Here is an 18,115-nt window from a genome sequence, read left to right as displayed (position 1 = left end):
CTTGGGGCAGGGGTTGAAACATTTTTATAAATTATTATCCCCAGCATGTGGCACAGGGCCCAGCACGTAGTAGGTGATCACAGAAGTTTTTATCAGGGAAAGTGTTACGTATTGAACTGTACTCCCAGTCCCCATGCCTATTCTCTCTCTCTCTTCGTTTATTTTTTATTTTTTTGAGACGGAGTCTCGCTCTCTTGCCAGGCTGGAGTACAGTGGCATGATCTTGGTTCACTGCAGCCTCTGCCTTCCAGGTTCAAGTGATTCTCCTGCCTCAGCCTCCCAAGTAGCTGGGACTACAGGCACACGCCACCAGACCCAGATAATTTTTGTATTTTTTAGTAGAGACAGGGTTTCACCATGCTGGCCAGGATGGTCTCCATTTCTTGACTTCCCGATCTGCCCACCTTGGCCTCCCAAAGGGCTGGGATTACAGGCATGAACCACCACGTCCACGTGTATTTTTATGTTAAACCCCTAATTCTCAATGTGACTGTATTTGGAGTTCAAGCCTTTACAGAGGTAATTAATGGTAAGTGAGGTCCTAAGGGTTGGGCTCTAATCTGAAATGACTGGAGTCCTTATAGGAAGGAGAAGAGACAACAGAAATTTCTTTCCTTGTGTGCTCACAGAGAAGGGGTTGTGTGAAGACACAGGAATAAAGTGGCTGTCTACAAAGACAGGAAGAGAAGCCTTACCAGAAACCAACCTGATCACACCATGGTCTTGGACTTCCAGCCTCCAGAACTGTGAGAAAACACATTTCTGTTGTTTAATCTATCCAGTCTATGGTAGTTTGTTAATGGCAGCCTTAGCAAACTAATACAGAAAGGGAAGCTCTTCAATGAGGTTCCTACAACCAGGCCATAACACACTTCTGAATTCCAAAGAAGAGGGAGGACAGACACTAATAGGTACTGAGAACTGATGAATGCGGCAGCACTGAACCAGCTGTTCCTGGAAATTCATCAGTTGTCTTCTGATCTAACAAACACTCCTGGGGAAGCTCGTGCATACCCACAGGTGAAGTGTTTTACCCTGTGCTATTCCCCACACTGGTCCTTCCCCAGTGGCTGGCTTTCAGCGATCTCTGGGTATGTGAGCTTGAAATCAGCATTTCAGTAGAGGAGATGTAGTCAGGTAGAAGAAAGTGCTCCTGTCTCCCAAGGTGTTGCTCCTAAATGTCTCCATGAATGGCTACGAGTACCCAGGAATGAATGTTGTGTTCCTCATCCTGCACTGGATTTTACAGCCTTCGTTACATTTTGACCAACAAAGCTGAGTAAGAAAACCAGCCTTCCTGCAAGGAATGAGCTAAAATCAGTGTCGGGTTCTCACTGCGAACCTTGCATTTCCCTTTAATAACAGACACCAGACCACCTGCAAAAACATTGCATCTCACTAAGCCAGGTAAGAGTGAAACTAGAGAAAAGTAGAGGAAATGCCTTAAGTCGAAGTAAATCTTAGACCAGGACATGAAGCCCATGGATGAGCAATAGACTGGGAGACTACAAAATGATATAAGAGGCCGTTTGCCTGTGCCAGAGGAGAAGATTCCCTGGGTAGAGAAGAATAGCACTGAGGAAGGGCTTTATGTCCTATCCATTCCTGCTTTAGCCCCCCCGCCATTCTTAGGGAAGGGAGAGATGGCAGAAAACCCGTAAGAAAGTTTGAGATATCTAAGAACAGAAGCCCTGGGGTACTTGACTGAAGTTCGGGAGGGCAGCAGCCATTATGCAGCTTCCCCAAATCCAATTTAAGGAATGGCTACAAAGCCTATCCAGGCAGACAGGGCTGAGATGATCTCATGGAGTTTCCTGTTCCCCCTGGGAGGCTCGTGGAGCAGCCTGTTATTTCCCAGAAGGGTTTAGAAGTCTTGAGAGAGAACCCAGCCCAAAAAAGCTTAGTCTGGTCAACCAATTCCCTTGGTGACCTTATGGGAATCAGAGCACACTAGCAAGGACAATGTCAGTGATGAAGACTACAGGGACTTTACGCTCTCCGTGGCCTCCGTCCACTCAGTCCAATGCCACCTGGAATTTCCCTGAAGCTCTAGCAAAAGAAGTGCAGTCCTACATTAGCTGACCCCAGAGCCACCATACACAGAAATGCAGACTGTTCACTGCACAGGGACGCCCAGCTTAAAAAGCAAGTGTAGGCAGAAATCTAGTTTGTGTTGGCATGGGGCTGCATCCTCCTGAAGGGGATCTTTTTCTAACTTGCACAATGATGTTGTAGGTTAATGGCAGCTTGACTGAGCAAAACTTGATTTGACAGAGGTCCCTCTGAATTAACTGAAAAGTTTCACCACAAGCAGATTTAGAAGCTAAGTAGAAATTAAGTTGGGGTATGAAAAGATAAAGTTAGTGTCTCTTGTGCATCTGAGTCTGTGGTCTGAGATTTGTGACCACCATAAAGAAAAATATAAAGAAACCAACTTCTCTCCCCCAACCCAAAGAATTCAACTCTCCTTCTCCCTCTCCCTCTCCCTCTCCCTCTCCCTCTCCCTCCCTCTCTCTCTCTCTCTCTCTCTCTCTCTCTCTCTCTCTCTCTGGATGGCCTCACTCTGTTGCCCAGGCTGGAGTGAAGTGGCATAATCACAGCTCACTGCAGCCTCAACCTCCTGGGTTCAAGCAATCCTCCCACCTCCCAGCCTCCTGAGTAGCTGGGACTACAGGCATGCCACCACATCCGGCTAACTTTTTTTATAAAGATGGGGTTTTGTCATGTTGCCCACACTGGTCTTGAATTGCCAGACTCAAGCCATCCATCTGCCTAGCTTTCCAAAGTGCTGGGATTACAGGCCTGAGCCACTGGGTCCAGCTCAATTTTTATAATCGTTAATACTTTGGTCTATTTTCTTCCAGTCTTTTTCCATAATTAATAACACATAGAGCCTACAACTTGGTATCATGGATTTTCTGCTTAAAACTGTATCACAGGGGGAAATCATGTAGACCAGGGGTCCCTAACTCCCAGACTGGGGACTTTTATCACTCTGTGGCCTGTCAGGAGCTGGGCCATACAGCAGGAGGTGAGGAGAAGGCAAGATTCATCTGTACTTACAGCCACTCCCAAGGCTTACATTACCACCTGAGCTCTGCCTCCTGTCAGATCAGCAGCAGCATTAGATTTTCATTTTCTATTGTGAACTGTGCACAGGAGGGATCTAGGTTGTGTGCTCCTTATGAAAATCTAATGCCTGATGATCTGATGTGGAACAATTTCATTCTGAAACAATCCCCCATCTGCTTTCTCCATCTGTGGAAAAACTGTCTTCCATCAAACAAGTCCCTGGTGCCAGAAAGTTTGGGGACCACTGACATAGATGGTAGATCTTGATCTGATCTGTATTTTTGAAACATCGGAGGTACTTACACATGTGACATGCCCCATGGCCACATCTCAGAGCAATGGAATAAGATATGTAACATGTCACCAGAATCACCAACTTACGGCACAGTTGTATTCAGAGTAGAGAAAGTTGTCTGAGGGCCAAATCTTTGAGACTTCTTACTCAGATCGGTACTTTTCAACTCTTAATGTGATGTGAATCAGCTGGGGATGGTGCTAAAATGCAGATGCTGATTCAGCAGGGCTGGGGCCTGAGATTCTACATTTCTCACAAGCTGGAAGTTGATGTTGCTGGCCAGGGGGAGGACCACACTTGGAGTACCAGGGGCTCAGAGGTCCAGATGATAAAAAAGCAGAAAGATAATTTCTACTCAAGCATTTTTTTCCAAGTCATTACAAACTTTTTAAACTATTACTTTTAATATTTAGATATTTCATAGAATAAATAGACCATATTTTTTCTCTTAACCATTTCCTACTGTTTGCCATTTAAATTTTCAATTTTGCTGTTGTAACCAAGGAAGTGAGAAACCTCTTTGTGAATTCTTCTTTGTCCTAAACTTCTCAATGAGAAACTAATAAAGGAACATGATGAGTTAGTGGAGCAGGCCCCAGTGTAACACACCACCACAGGCCTGACTTCCCTTCCAACATGTGCCAGTGTTACCATGTCCTCGGGCAAGTTAAGCAATATTTCTTCACCTCCGTTTTCTTTGCTACAAAGGGGCTTCTTCTTTTCTCACATCCTTAAAGTAAAGGGAGTTCATAAAATGATCTGCAACTCAGCACTCCCTCTGTGGAGCTACCATGTTATTTTTGGCCACAGCTCAGAGTCAATGATCAGGTGTGCCAATGGCAATTCCTGGGGCCACCATTCCCCAAAGCCAACCCCGTACGGAACTGCTGATGCCAAAATCATAAACAACACTAGGATATGGCCCACACTTGGGTGTTTAGATTTCAGTGCCAGGGATAAGAAATATGAAAGACATGAAAAGAAACAGCTGCATTCCAAGACACTCCTTCAGATAAAGTTTCCTTTAAAACATTTTCACCATTCTTCATCAATATTTATAAAGTGATGAGCAGATACAGCCACATTCCTCCTGCGCTGTGCCTCGGACACACCCATAATACCTGATCAAAATACAACTATTATATTTTGATAGTTGTACAACTATCAAAATAGCACTTTTATTGGCAAGCTTCTTTGAAAATGAGGAGCCAAGTCAGCCCCATACAGGAAAAAAAAAAAAATCAGTTACATGAGTAGACAAAGATGAATGTAATTTTTTAAAGGGCAACATGATGTGTCAGAAACAGCATGGAATCTAGAGTCCTGGATGTGACTCCCAAATTGATCTCTTACTGTTGGGGATTCAGAGCAAGTTAATTAACCACTTTGAGCTTCAGTTTCTTCCTCTGGGGTTATTATGAAAGTTATTATAAACACAGAGAGAAGCAGAACTTTTCTAGAAAGAGTTCATTGACATATCTGGCCTCTCAGGAAGGTAGAATGTTAGTTAATGCTTGCCAGCGTGTTGAGGTATCAAGGACCCTTAAAGGTTTATCCAGTATTCCCAGTTTAATCTTTGGGAAACACCATAAAAGACATCAAAGTTTCTAAATAAGTCCCCCACTAGGTCCCACATGGCAACTGGAATTCCCAAATGACTTGCCTTTTGGGTTAAGAGAATGGTTCTTATCCCTTACTTACATAAGAAGTGCCTGGGAAGAATTTTTAAAATGCCAATGCCCAGGCCCTCCCTTCAACTAAGGCCTTGCTTTAGTATGGTATACAAATCTCCCAGCTGACCCTATTTTATGGCCTGAGCTCAGAACCACTGAGTTTGGTCTTAAGGTACTAATTGAAAACCCATGGCTGGTAGACCTGTTAGTCATTTTTCTTACCATGGCCCTCGTTTCAAGAAATTTATCAGTTTATCTAGTCAGTTCCTTGGCAACGCATAATGAGGACATAAATGGGTGATTCTGGAGATGCAGATGACGTACAACAGAGAAAAACCGAGAGCGCTATAGAAGCACTGTGGCCCTACACCAAGTCAGTGAGAAAAGGGAGTGGCAACAGCGGTAATAAACTCATTCATCAGCAACATCACCATCAGCTACCATTTACGGAGTCTCTAGTAGTTGCCAGGTACTGTATGGCAAGTGTTTCAATTTTATTTTTACAATACTCACTAAAGACTGGAGACAGTGTAGGGGTAGTAGCTGTGGAGTAGTGAGACAGTGCAACTTTTCTGGAAAACAATTTGGCAGTATGAGTCAAGAGCCCACAAAATGTTCATATGCTTTGGTCAAAGAGTTACACTTCAAGTGATTATCCCATGAAAGGGGCCACAAATGCAGATGGTACTTTTGCTCACAAAGACGGCCATCACAGCATGGATTATATTAGTAAGAACAGGGACCAACCTCAATATCCAATAAATGAGAAGTGATTACATACATGTTGCTACCTTATACACTGGAGCATATAATGGGACCATGAAAGATGTTTTCCTCTATGAATAAATTTTATGACAAGGAAAATTTATGTAGCAAAATATTAAGTAAAATAAAGCAAGACATAAAGTAGTATCTACAATGCAATTCAAATTTTCAAGAATGGCACATATCTATAAAACTTGTTACATGACAAAGTTGGTTGCAGCTGGCAAGACTCCATTTGTACCCATAGGGTCTTCAGAAAACGACCTTTCAAATGGTTAAAAAGTATATTGCCGGCCAGACACCGTGGCTGACGCCAGTAATCCCAGCACTTTGGGAGGCTGAGGTGGGTGGATCATCTGAGGTTAGGAGTTTCAGACCAGCCTGGCCAACTTGGCAAAACTCCATCTCTATTAAAAATTCTAAAAATTGCCGGGCACGGTGGCTCAAGCCTGTAATCCCAGCACTTTGGGAGGCCGAGGCGGGTGGATCACGAGGTCAATAGATCGAAACCATCGTGGTCAACATGGTGAAACCTCGTCTCTACTAAAAATACAAACATTAGCTGGGCATGGTGGCACGTGCCTGTAATCCCAGCTACTCAGGAGGCTGAGGCAGGAGAATTGCCTGAACCCAGGAGGCAGAGGTTGCGGTGAGCCGAGATCGCGCCATTGCACTCCAGCCTGGGTAACAAGAGTGAAACTCCGTCTCAAAAAAAATAAAAATAAAAATTACCCGGGTGTGGTGGTGGGTGCCTGTAGTCCCAGGTACTTGGGAGGCTGAGGCAGGAGAATTGCTTGAACCCAGGAGGCAGAGGTTGCAGTGAGCTGAGATCACGCCATAGCACTCCAGCCTGGGTGACAGAGCAAGACTCTGTCTCAAAAAAAAAAAAAAAAGTACATTGCCAAAATGAAAGTTTCTTAATAGCAATCATCTTAATTGATTATGTTATGGTGTCATCCCTGTTTTAGTTCCCCCATCTCCAAATAAAGCCAGGCAGGGAGGCAGATGCAAATAGCGGAAATGGAGAACAAATGACAACCGATTTGTGATACAACTGAAATACTTGTTTCACAAGTTTTTCTCACTACTGGAATCAGGTTTCTCCATGTGTGTGAAAAGACGAAGAAATGAGAAAGAAGGAAAGATGAACAGAGGGGAAACCAAAAGGAAGCGGAGAGTGTGGGAGGGGGTAAAGCAAATAGAAATACAATTTCGCCTGTGGAAGGAATTTCAAATCTCCCAGTCTATGGCAGAATCTGGTTTTTCCTCACACAGCCAGGTTTGCTTTGAGGTTGTTGCTCATTTGCTGTTATTTTGCTTCACTATTCTAGGGAGAACCTAGAATAAACTAACCCCACACATTTGTATTGGGGGTGGGTGGAGATGGGGGCACTTCCTTCTGTCATGCGTTTCTTTTTCTCATCCCCAATCCCAAAGCCAATGCTTCCCCAGTCTTCTAGCCACCTGTATCCTGCCTGCCTCCTTAGCTTAAGACAAGATTCCAGTTCCAGGTCAGACAGTCCAGGCCTATTCCAATCAGTAGTGGCTTTTTTGTTTAAAAAAAAATTTCACAAGAGCAGGGAGGTGGAGAGGGAGGATACCATCTGTTAGCGTAGTCCCACTTTTATCATCCAATGATTGATATCATATAGAACGACCAAAGCTACCGTGTATTCAAAATGGATATTTTTAAATCTCATTTTAGGAATTGTAATCGCATCCACAGACTTTTGAAAAATGAAAGGTGAGGCATTTTGTTCATTTGGCCTATGGACAATGCTTGGCATTTAAAAGGTTTCAAAGACAGGTCAGTACTCTACCTGCGTAGCACCCTCATCTCTATCTAGCTTACCTTCTCACAGTCTGGAAATGAGGTCAGTTCTTGTGTTCCTACCCTGCCCCTCTTTGTGAACTTATGAGTAACTCAAAAAGACACCAAAGCTAGGACATTAACATTTATTGAGCCTATGCTGAGTGCCAGGCACTGTGCTGTGAAATACTCTTACCTCCATTATATAGATGAGAACACTGAGGTTGGAGATATTAAGCTAGTAAATGGTAAAACTGGGATTTTGTGATGTCAGAGACCTCTTACAATGCAACTCACTTAAGCTGTCTAATGTATTACCTTCCTGGGTAAAATAGCCTTTGTCCTAAGAAAGAAGTTAGGCACCTTAGCAGAACTATTTTCCAATTCACACCACAGACATGGGTATCTATCTTCTGGGCCTGCTCATTGCAGGCTTATTGGGCTGTTGATTCAGGCTATTTTTATGATATATACATGATATGCCATATGGTAATAATATAAATGATAGTGATATAATAGAGAACAATACTATGATAAGTGTGATACATCATAAAAATAGGAGACATACTTCAATTCTATAGTCTGGAAAGGTAGGATTCAATGAGGGCAGCATTCCTAAAATTCTGAAAATTGAACCGCAAAAAATACAGAAATTATTGATCCTGTGTCAGGTTGCTGTGCATTTGAATGCTAAAATTGCATTCAAGAGGATGCAATTTAGTATTTCAGAGGCAGGCAGCTGATTTTAAGTCTAAAAACCAACTGGTTAAGTTAAATCAGGCTTTGTGGTTCTTGAACAATATAAACACTGTTTCAATATTTCCTGTAATCCAGATGTTTAACTCCTTGTCCAAATCTCTTTGATCAAGGTGAATCCACTTAGGAACATTACAAAACGCAGCCTTTCTCATGATGTTTTTATTTAATATCTTTCTTCATCATATCCTGAAGTACCTTCTGGTGACTTGACTCTTAGCATAACAGCTCTCCTCTTTCAAGATAGATCATATGTACATTTAAATAAGTTATAAGAGCTTATTAAAATTTAGTAAAGGATCCAACTCTCTTCGGTAGCATTAAGAGGTACCACTGTTCTTCAGCTTTTGGAATCCACTTTGACTTTAATGGTCAAAAAAACTATTATAGCCTGTAAGGAACGCAGTGCTTTCTACAATTTTTATATTATTTTCATGCTTACCTGTCACCGCTGACTCCAAATCTCCACTCCTGGTCTCATTTCCATCTCCTCTACTCTTTGCATCACTGCCCTCACCAGCTGCTGTCCTCTTCATTGTCACTTGGCTCCCAATTCAGGCACACTACTTTCTTCCACATTCTCCAAGACATTGCTGTTCTGTAATAATAAACTTGTACTGAATGTTTGGAGGCAACAAAGAAGAATCTTAGTAAGAATTTTTAAATGACTCAAAATTAAATGTGCACCATTAGTGTTCTTGTATTTCCTTGGGTATCCTGATAATGCCTTTCTAGCTGGCTTTCTTGCCATCTGTTGATACGGAATGGAGGGCTTTATTTAGACTAAATAAAATAAAGCCATCACCACTATTCTAAGACCAATTTTGTGTTCCACATTAGTCCTAGAACCCTTGTGACCCAGACTCATGTGATATTACAATCAAAGAGACAGTTCAGGAGTAAAAATCACTTCAATCTCTAATTGTATCTGTTGAAGGCTATGAATAACATTTAGGCCATAGTCCAGCGAACCTTTCTTCTCTCTTTTCCTCCTCTCTCACCTCCTGCAGTGATTCCGAGCCTCTCATGCTCTACTCTACCCTCAATTCTGCCCCAAGGCTCTTTGCAATGCCTAGCCAAAGTGGATTTTTAATATTTCGATTTCTTTTTCTTTCGACTAATTTACAGCAATTTAGCTTCTCAGGCTTTCTTTATTTCCTGTTTTGCCTAGTTGGAGGTTTCAACATCTTAGGGAAGAACCTGGGAGCTGACTGTTAAGCCAAAATCTTTCCCCAGTGAGAAACAGGGAAGGGGAAGATGAGAAGGAAAGCGGGAGGGAGGAGATATTTGAACACTGACCATTCCTGTCCCGACTACTCTGCTATAGTCCAGTAGACAAGCCATTTTTAGGAGTTAGGAACATGGTAATGGCCTGTGAGGAAAGCCGTATTAGAACTGTCTCTATCTAGTCGGGGAAGTTTATAGAGCAGGAGTTCCCAAAGTGCGGTTCCTGGACCAGCAGCATCAGCATTGCCCGGAAACTTAGAAATGCAAACTCACAGCCCACTCCAGACCTACTGAACCAGACACCGGAGCTGTAGCCTAGCACTCTGTTTTAACAAGCCCTTTGGGTGATTCGGAAGCAGCTAAAATTTGAGAAACACTACCCTGGACTTCTCCAGGCTAAGAAGCCTACTGAGTTGGATTTGGGGTTTGGATCTGCCTTTTTCTTCCTCTGTGACCTCTGTCATATCACTTAACCCCCCTGAGTCTGAGAGGAGATCCCATTGGACCTCCTCCTGCAGAATCCCAGGGCTCCTCACGTCAAAGGCTGACCCCTGACAAGGTCCTCTTTTTGATTTCTACCCTCAGGGACTCAATCTGCTTTTTCTCTCCCTGTGTCTTTGGGAAGCTGCCATCATTTGTTCTGTTCCCAAGCCAGGACACCATTTTAATAATAATAGCAACAGAAACCACAGCTCCCATCCTTCTTGGAGATAGTTACTGGATACCCCTAACAGCATGAAATTAGGGCTCACTAATGCAACCTTCCCTAGTCACCCCCCAAATGATTACTCAGTTTATCCGCTAATAAATGTACATTAGATGCATAGCTTACAGGATTGAATTTTAGTTCTTCCCTCAAAATGGTCAGAACGATTGTGTATATATAGATACAGCTTGGAAAGAGAACTGAACTTTTGCAGACTTTGGCTTCAAAGACTCATTCCATTTAGTTAGGCCAGTATTAATTGTGCCTTTTTATATTTCTGATGTGTTGATATTTTCAGGCCTTGCGGACCCTGGAGAGACTGCCCCTCCCAACGTTAGCTAATTACTAGAGAAAGCAATTAGCCTGTGAATGCGCCTTTCATACCCAAATCAACAAATCCAGAGCCCAAATCCACAAACACCTCCTTTATTGAACCCTCCCAGGACTCTTATACTCCGGAACTTGCCCTAATCGCCCCAGGGCCAGCTGCAAGGCAGCTAGACACCACAGCTCTCATAACCCAGAGCTCACTGAAAGTGTTCTAGTTTGCCATGAACCTGCTTACTCAGCCTCGCCCTGGTTCTTCCTATGAAAACCACAATAAAGGCTCTTGCCCATGTTTTCCTGCTCCCTCCGCCTCCTGAATGCTGCCTATGTGGCCCTGTGCAGCCTGCTGCGCTCCCTGTTTCTAGGGATCTGTGAGCATAAAAACTTCTTTCTTCAGGACAGTCATTTCCGTGTCTGCATGTCTTACTATGCCTGATTAACAGCAAATACTTGCTACCATTAAAACAGGGACACATATTGAAATGACAGTCCCAGGATCCACATAGTCAGCTGGCTCTTGGCCAATAGTGGGTTCAAATTCACTACTGGAATGCAAGCATGCTCTCTGGAAATCATCACTGTGGAACTGGGTACGGCACTTTCCCACACAGAAATTCTTAGGTAAGTGGCTTACCTATACATAGAACAGTGTCCCTGCAAGGCCCACAGTGTTTCTATTTTAAATACATCTCTCTCTGCTTGCATCACTTCCTAACCTCTCCTTTTTTTTTTTCCCCCAGCATGCTCCTATTAGAATCCTGAGCAACAATTTCTTTCATTTTAAGTCATTAAAAACTTGCTCTAGGAATGCTGTTATTGGGAAGTAGAGCCTTTACATTTTATCTGTTAGTGCCCACAACGAAGAATTTTGGTGGAATGGAGAACTGTTTCTGCCTGGCTTCTGATTTTGCTGGCTCTGGGCTTTTCAGGAGAGGGTAGCAATCAATCTTGATCAATGTGGGACACATCCTTGGATGCTTCAGTGAGACAGAAGCCACAAAAAGAGAAGGAGGAGGGTGGTTTGCCAGGTGTGGTGGCCTGTGCTTGTAATCCTACTACCTTTTTAAAAAAAAAAAATTATTTATGTATTTTTTTATTCGGGGGATGGAGTGCAGGAGCACGATCTCGGCTCACTGAAACCTCGACCTCCTGGGTTCAAGCAATTCTATTGCCTCAGATTCCTGAGTAGCTGGGACTACAGGTGTGCACCACCACATCCTCTAATTTTTTGTATTTTTAGTACAGACGAGCTTTCGCCTTTTTGGCCAGCCTGGTCTCAAACTCCTGATCTCAACTGATCAGCCCGCCTTGGCCTCTGAAAGTGCTGGAATTACAGGCATGAGCTACCATACCCAGCCTAATCCTAGCACTTTGGGAGGCCAAGGAGGGAGGATCACTTGAGCTGAGGAGTTCAAGACCAGCCTGGGCAACATAGTGAGACTCTGTCTCTAATGAAGAAGAAGGAGGAAAAAGAGAAGAGAAGGAAGAAGGAGGAGGAGGAGAAGAAAGATTCTAGAGAGCAGAGAGGTGCTCTGGTACTGACCCTCTAATGTACTGGAAGGAAGAATGGCAATAAACAGAAAGCTATCTCCATGCCCTGGAAATGTGCTCAGCAGAAAGTATTTGGCTACCTAAACCAATGCTTCTTAAATGTTAATATGGATATGAATGACCTGAAGCTTTTATTAAAACCATCATTCTCAGCAAACTGACACAAGAACAGAAGATCAAACACCGCATGTTCTCACTCATAGGCGGGTGTTGAACAATGAGAACACATGGACACAGGGAGGGGAACACTACACACTGGGGTCAGTTGGGGGGAAATAGGGGAGGGACGGTGGGGGGTGGGAAGCTGGGGAGAGATAGCAAGGGGAGAAATGCCAGATGTAGGTGATGGGGAGGAAGGCAGCAAATCACACTGCCACGTGTGTACCTATGCAACAATTTTGCATGTTCTTCACATGTACCCCAAAACCTAAAATGCAATAAAATAAATACATGGGGGAAAAAAAAAAAAAAATTTACATTTTAGGCTCAGCTGGTCTGTGGTGGGCCTGAGAGTCTGCATTTCTAACAAGTGACCGGGTTATGCTAATCCTGTTGGTGCACAGACCACATGCTGAGTAGCGAGGACCTAACTACTCCATTCGTGAGGTCCTTGGCTGAGAGGAGGAACTGTAAAAACACAAGAGACTAATTAGCTGGGAGTAACAGTAAGCATTTCTGCTGAGTGTTATCATCAACCTCAACAGTGTAAGTTAAGTTAAAATATTATCTTAATTTGGAGTCTGTTTTCACTTTTTTTCAGAAAACAAAATATTTTAAGTGGTATGTGTGTGCTATTGATTTGTGCATAAGCGTATGTTATATTTTCACTTTCTTAGCCAAGTTTTTGCTTAAGTACAAAACTAATTCCTAGGGAGCATGACACAGCGGGGATGAGCATTACTTCTCGCCGCGGCAGTGATTCAGAGGCAGAGCACAGAGTTGAGAACCAGACAAGGCCATGAAAAGACATGGAGGAAACTACCCATCAATGCTTCCCAGCCCCTGCCAAGATGTTTTCCAAGATCCCATCTTGACCAGTCCTTCAGAGGTTGAGTGCTTGGAAATCATGATACTCCCTGCAAGACACACGGGTAAAATGCTGGTATGTGTATGCAATGATATGATTCAACTTCACTGGCAGAAAATATGACTCTAAAAAGTGAATGCAACATGAAATAACACCCACCCCAAGTCGTTTTGGAAATGAACCCGAGTTTCATCACTGGTAAAATAAAGGTAATAACCCCTATCTCACAGAGAGAGACCACTGATCCTTCAGTTCCAATCAAAGGTATGCCAAAGATTTTTGCTTCTAGTTCTTGTGTAGCGATCACCATAAGACAACATAAGACAAACGCACAGCAAGCAGGACTTCACTGTTACTGGTTGCCATTTAGTTGGCATCTATCATGTACCAGGTACTATGCTAAGGACCTTACAAACCTCTCATTAAACATGATAAGAACTCACTTAGGAAAACATTTTTTATTTTCTCTATTTTAATGAGAAAGGCTGAGACAGTGGTATCTTGCTAGCTCACCGGTAGTGTTTGTGCCTCACTCCTCTTTCAACGGGACTCTCACCACCCCATGCTCCCATACCAGAAATTTACTTTCTTTTTTCTTTTTTTTTTTTTACACAATGAATTGCTTTTATTTCGGTATGCATCCACATTTCAGCATTTAGTGGTCCTGAACAGAAAGTGGAAAGACGCAGCAATTTGCCAGGAGGTCAAATGCGCCAATTTCGGGGATCTGCTGTGCACACCGGGTTCTTTCTTAATCCCTGCTGAGGATCTTGAGAAGCAGCAGCACCAAAACCAAGGCATGCACTGGATTCAAGGTTCTTTTTGTTCCAGTTGTCAGATTCCAAACTAGACCCCAATGGATTGCAAGGATGGCCAAATGAAAGCCCTGTTTAAAACTTCTTCAATTTTTAAAAGCAAAAGCAATTACAGTAAAGTAAAACAATTCAGAGGGATCATGTGTGCTTACACGTGTCTTCACGTGGTCTTTCTCCGAGTTCAACCACCAAGGACTCTGAGAGCTGGCAGGTCTGAGTGGCCCTGGTGACTATTCTTTTCACCTTATCAAAACCTGAGCTAAAAACAACGCATCAGCTGATGACAGCAGAGGGTGGCAGGGCTGAGGACCCAATATTCATTTCCCAGGCTGGTGGAGAGTGAAAAAGTATGGTTCTGAAACTAAACAAGGGCGGTCAGACACTCTTTCCAACTTTACCTCGTGGCTTCTGGCCAAAGCAAGGAAGTGTCATGGAAGGTGTTGGGTGGTGATGGGGCAAAAAGGAACTTCAGGAGGAGGGAAGAAAAAGCAGCACCCCTCAATAAAGGTGGGGGAGAGAAGATATGGGGAAAGTCCTGAATTCCTCACCGAAGGCCAATCTCAGAGGGGAGCGGAGGGGTTACAATCTATGCTTCGGCCAAGGGCAGGAGTGGAGGAGCGTAGGGACAGGATGATGGCTTGGAAGGGGCATCATTTAAGACTTAAAGAAACCAGGGGTACAGGCAAAGCACCCCACACACCCAGCAGTAGTCCCACAGGCTGCGACCTGAAACCTTCACATCTACTCTAACAAGCCCTCCAGGCTAGAGGGCTGTTGTTGCAGGGAGGGTGGGAGGCAGGAGGGTAAGGAGAGAAGGCAGAGACCCCAGGCCGTGTAATCAGCAGCAAGGTGATTGTGTGATGTGTCTTTTCACAGTTAAGTTAGATGTGCCCCACCAGTTATGATGGGAATCAATTTAAATAGACTTTCTTGATCCCAGAAGTTCAACTACGTGGACAGTGGTTACACTTGACAGGATGATTTGTTATAGCACAACTTATATATTTCAAATGGACAAAAAGTTAGTATCATTTACAGCATCTTAAGATAAATTTCCTTTGAATGGGAGCTTCCTTTCCAGTACTTTGAGGTCTAAAAGATGTATCTAGAAAATTTACTACTGTGGAAAATGAAGACTGCTTAAATCAAATGGGGGGGAAGGGAAGGGCCTGTGGTTTTTCTTTTTGATTAATTGCTGTAACACTGTCCTTCAGGCGGCTGAGAGAGTTTCATATTTTCTTTAGACATCATTAGGTGCCAAAGCTCTTGCAGGACAACTTTGATGCTATGAATTCTGCCATTTTGCTAGCACTGGTATGGCTCTTGGGTCCACCAGTCCATTAGAACTATTAACTCCATTCATATTAATTTTTGTTACAAATCTTACAAAGGGGGGTGCTTCTGGGTTTTTAGGTCCACATTCTATTTTAAGGCTGTATATTCGGTTTTCATAAATTGTTCTTGGAGGCCCAATTATCATCCCTGTCCATCTTGTAAGTGTCATGTCTTCGTCATCTTCTAGACCCCAGCTAACTGTGCCATCTCCTACTCCTTTCTGGCCTTCTTCAAGTTCTTCCAACAGTTGGAAATTGCAAGGGACTTTTACTCCCGAGCCCGTGGTGGCTGCCATCTTGCGTCACTATCGCTTCAGAAATTTCCTTTCTTTATGGAAAAATTAAGATGTGAATTTTGATTAAGCACGTCCCCATGGCAGTATTTGTTAATCTTTTCTGTGTCATAATCCCTCTGAAAATCCACTGAAGGCCATAAACTTCTTCCCAGAAAAATGCACATTAAGGAAACACAGCACTTTGTATCCAACTTCAGTGGGCTCATGGGCCTCAAGAAAAGACACTGTTTTTGAGTGAAAGATGAGGAGGGCTTTAATAGGCTTCAGACTGAACTTGATCTGTCCTTCCAAGCACCAATCTGAAATGTTTTCCTTAGCCATTTTCCTGTTTTATTTTTCAAATATTTATGTTGATAAAAGATTAAACAAACTCTAAAATGTCAAAAATATTGTTTGGCAACGGGGAGCTTATAGGGTTTCCAATTTTTTTAAAAGCATCAGTCATCAAAAAGACTTTCTATTGTGAATAGACAATATCAGTTCAGATTAGCAAACAACCCAGAGGATGCTTGATTCTCTTTTTCTCAGTATCTGAATGAAACAAGATACTCAACACAAAACCACATCATTGCTCCCTCCTAGTTTCTTAACGTAAGAAGAGACTTGAGCTGTTGAGAGAGGTCAGAACAGAGGTGAGAAATATAGTGTGGTTTCTATAACCCTCAAATATGAAGATAAAAAAGTGAGAGGTAGAGGAAGGAAGAAAGGTAGGGAAGAAATACAGAGAAACAAGAAAGAAGCAACCAGATACTTACATTTAGACTAATTTGATATGGACTTTTGTTGTGGATCTTGTAGATCCATGTGTGTTCTCTGGACCAATAATGTATGCTTGCTGGACCAGCAGCATCAGCATCTTCTGGGAACTTACTAAAAATGCAGGTTCTCAGACTCTACCCCAGACCTATTGTATCAGAAACTAGGGGTGAGACCTAGCAGTCTGCTTTTTTTCTTTTCCTAAACAAATTTATTTCATAAAGACTTTATGTTTTAAAGCAGTTTTAGGTTCATAGCAAAACTGAGAGGAAGGTACGGGGATTTCCCATACACCTGTTGCCCCTACAAATGCATAGCCTCTCCCATGATCAACATCCCCCACCAGAGTGGTATACTGGCTACAATGGATGAACCTACATGAACATATCATTATCACCCAATGTCCATACATTACATTAAGGGTTCACTCTTGGTGCTGTATATTCTATCAGTTTGGACAAATGTGTAATTAATGACATGTATCCACCATTGTAGTATTATATGGAACAGTTTCACTGCCCTGAAATTCCTGTGCTCTGTTTACTTATCCCTCCCCGCTCTTAAGCTCTAGCAACCACTGATCCTTTTACTGTCTCCATAGTTTGTCTTTTTCAGAATTTCCTATAATTGTAACTATATAGTCTATAGCCTATTGGCTTCTGTCACTTAGTCATATGCCCTTAAGTTTTCTCCAAGTCTTTTTATGATTTAATATTAGGTTGATGCAAAAGTAATTGCAGGTTTTGCAATTAACAGTATTAATAATGGCAAAGACTGCAATTATTTTTGCACCAACCTGATAGCTCATTTGAATGAAATGATATTCCATTGTCTGCATGTGCCACAGTTTGTCCATTCACATGCTGAAGGGTTTCTTGGTTGCTTCCAAGTTTTAGCAATTATGAATAAAACTGCTATAAACATTCATGTACAGGTTTCTGTCTAGACATAAGTTTTTAACATTTTTAGGTAAATACCAAACCGTGATTGCTGGATTGTATAGTAAGAGTACATTTAATTTTGTAAGAATCTGGCAAATTGTCTTCCAAAGTGGCTGCACCATTCTGCATTCCCACCAGCAGTAAATGAGAGTTTCTCTTGCTCCACACCCTCACCAGCATTTGGCCATTCTCATAGATGTGCTGTGTTCAGCAGTCTGTTTTAACAAGCCCTTGAGGTGATTCTGGTGCATTGAACATTAAAAACCATGATTGTGGATAGATCTTCTTTCATAGAAGTAGCCCTCCCAGCTGGTCCTAATCCAATCTGCTGACCTTATAATGAAAAAGGAGCATAAAGAAGAGGACAGTGGGGAGGAAAGCAGTGTTTATTGAGTGACTGCAACATGCCAGGCACTGTATGATTATGATCTCATTTTATTTTTCCATAGGGGCTAAGAATGTTTACTCTTGTCTCCATTTTAAAGATTTTTTGAAATGAGATTCCAGATGATAGTAATTTTTAAGCTTACAAACCTACTAAGCAATGAGTTCACATTAGGGAATTTAAAAAGTACAAAAGTTATAAAGAAGAATGTAGGAATTGCCCACAACCCCATGCAAAACAATACTATTATTATTTAATGTAACTCCTCATAGTATTTTTTTTTTCCTGCATAAAACTCCTTTGGATTTAATGCTGCTCTGTGGTGTCTCATAGAGTTTAGGCTCCAGAGTGTGTCGTTTGCTCTGAGGTCTGAAGATCC

General features: G+C 42.6%; 1 pseudogene across 1 annotated transcript; it reads right to left on the bottom strand.

The window, feature by feature from the left end:
- Positions 1-13,817: 13,817 nt before the first annotated feature.
- Positions 13,818-15,654, bottom strand: LOC108284983 (annotated as a pseudogene). The gene has a single exon (XR_001817404.2). The product of XR_001817404.2 is annotated as a ubiquitin-conjugating enzyme E2 variant 1-like (transcript).
- Between the last annotated feature and the right edge of the window lie 2,461 nt (positions 15,655-18,115).

This window comes from Cebus imitator, unplaced genomic scaffold (assembly GCF_001604975.1).
Source record: "Cebus imitator isolate Cc_AM_T3 unplaced genomic scaffold, Cebus_imitator-1.0 Scaffold287, whole genome shotgun sequence".
Taxonomy (NCBI): Eukaryota; Metazoa; Chordata; class Mammalia; order Primates; family Cebidae; genus Cebus; species Cebus imitator.
Note: the sequence above shows the minus strand (reverse complement) of the source record. Positions and strands in the feature narration are given on the sequence as shown.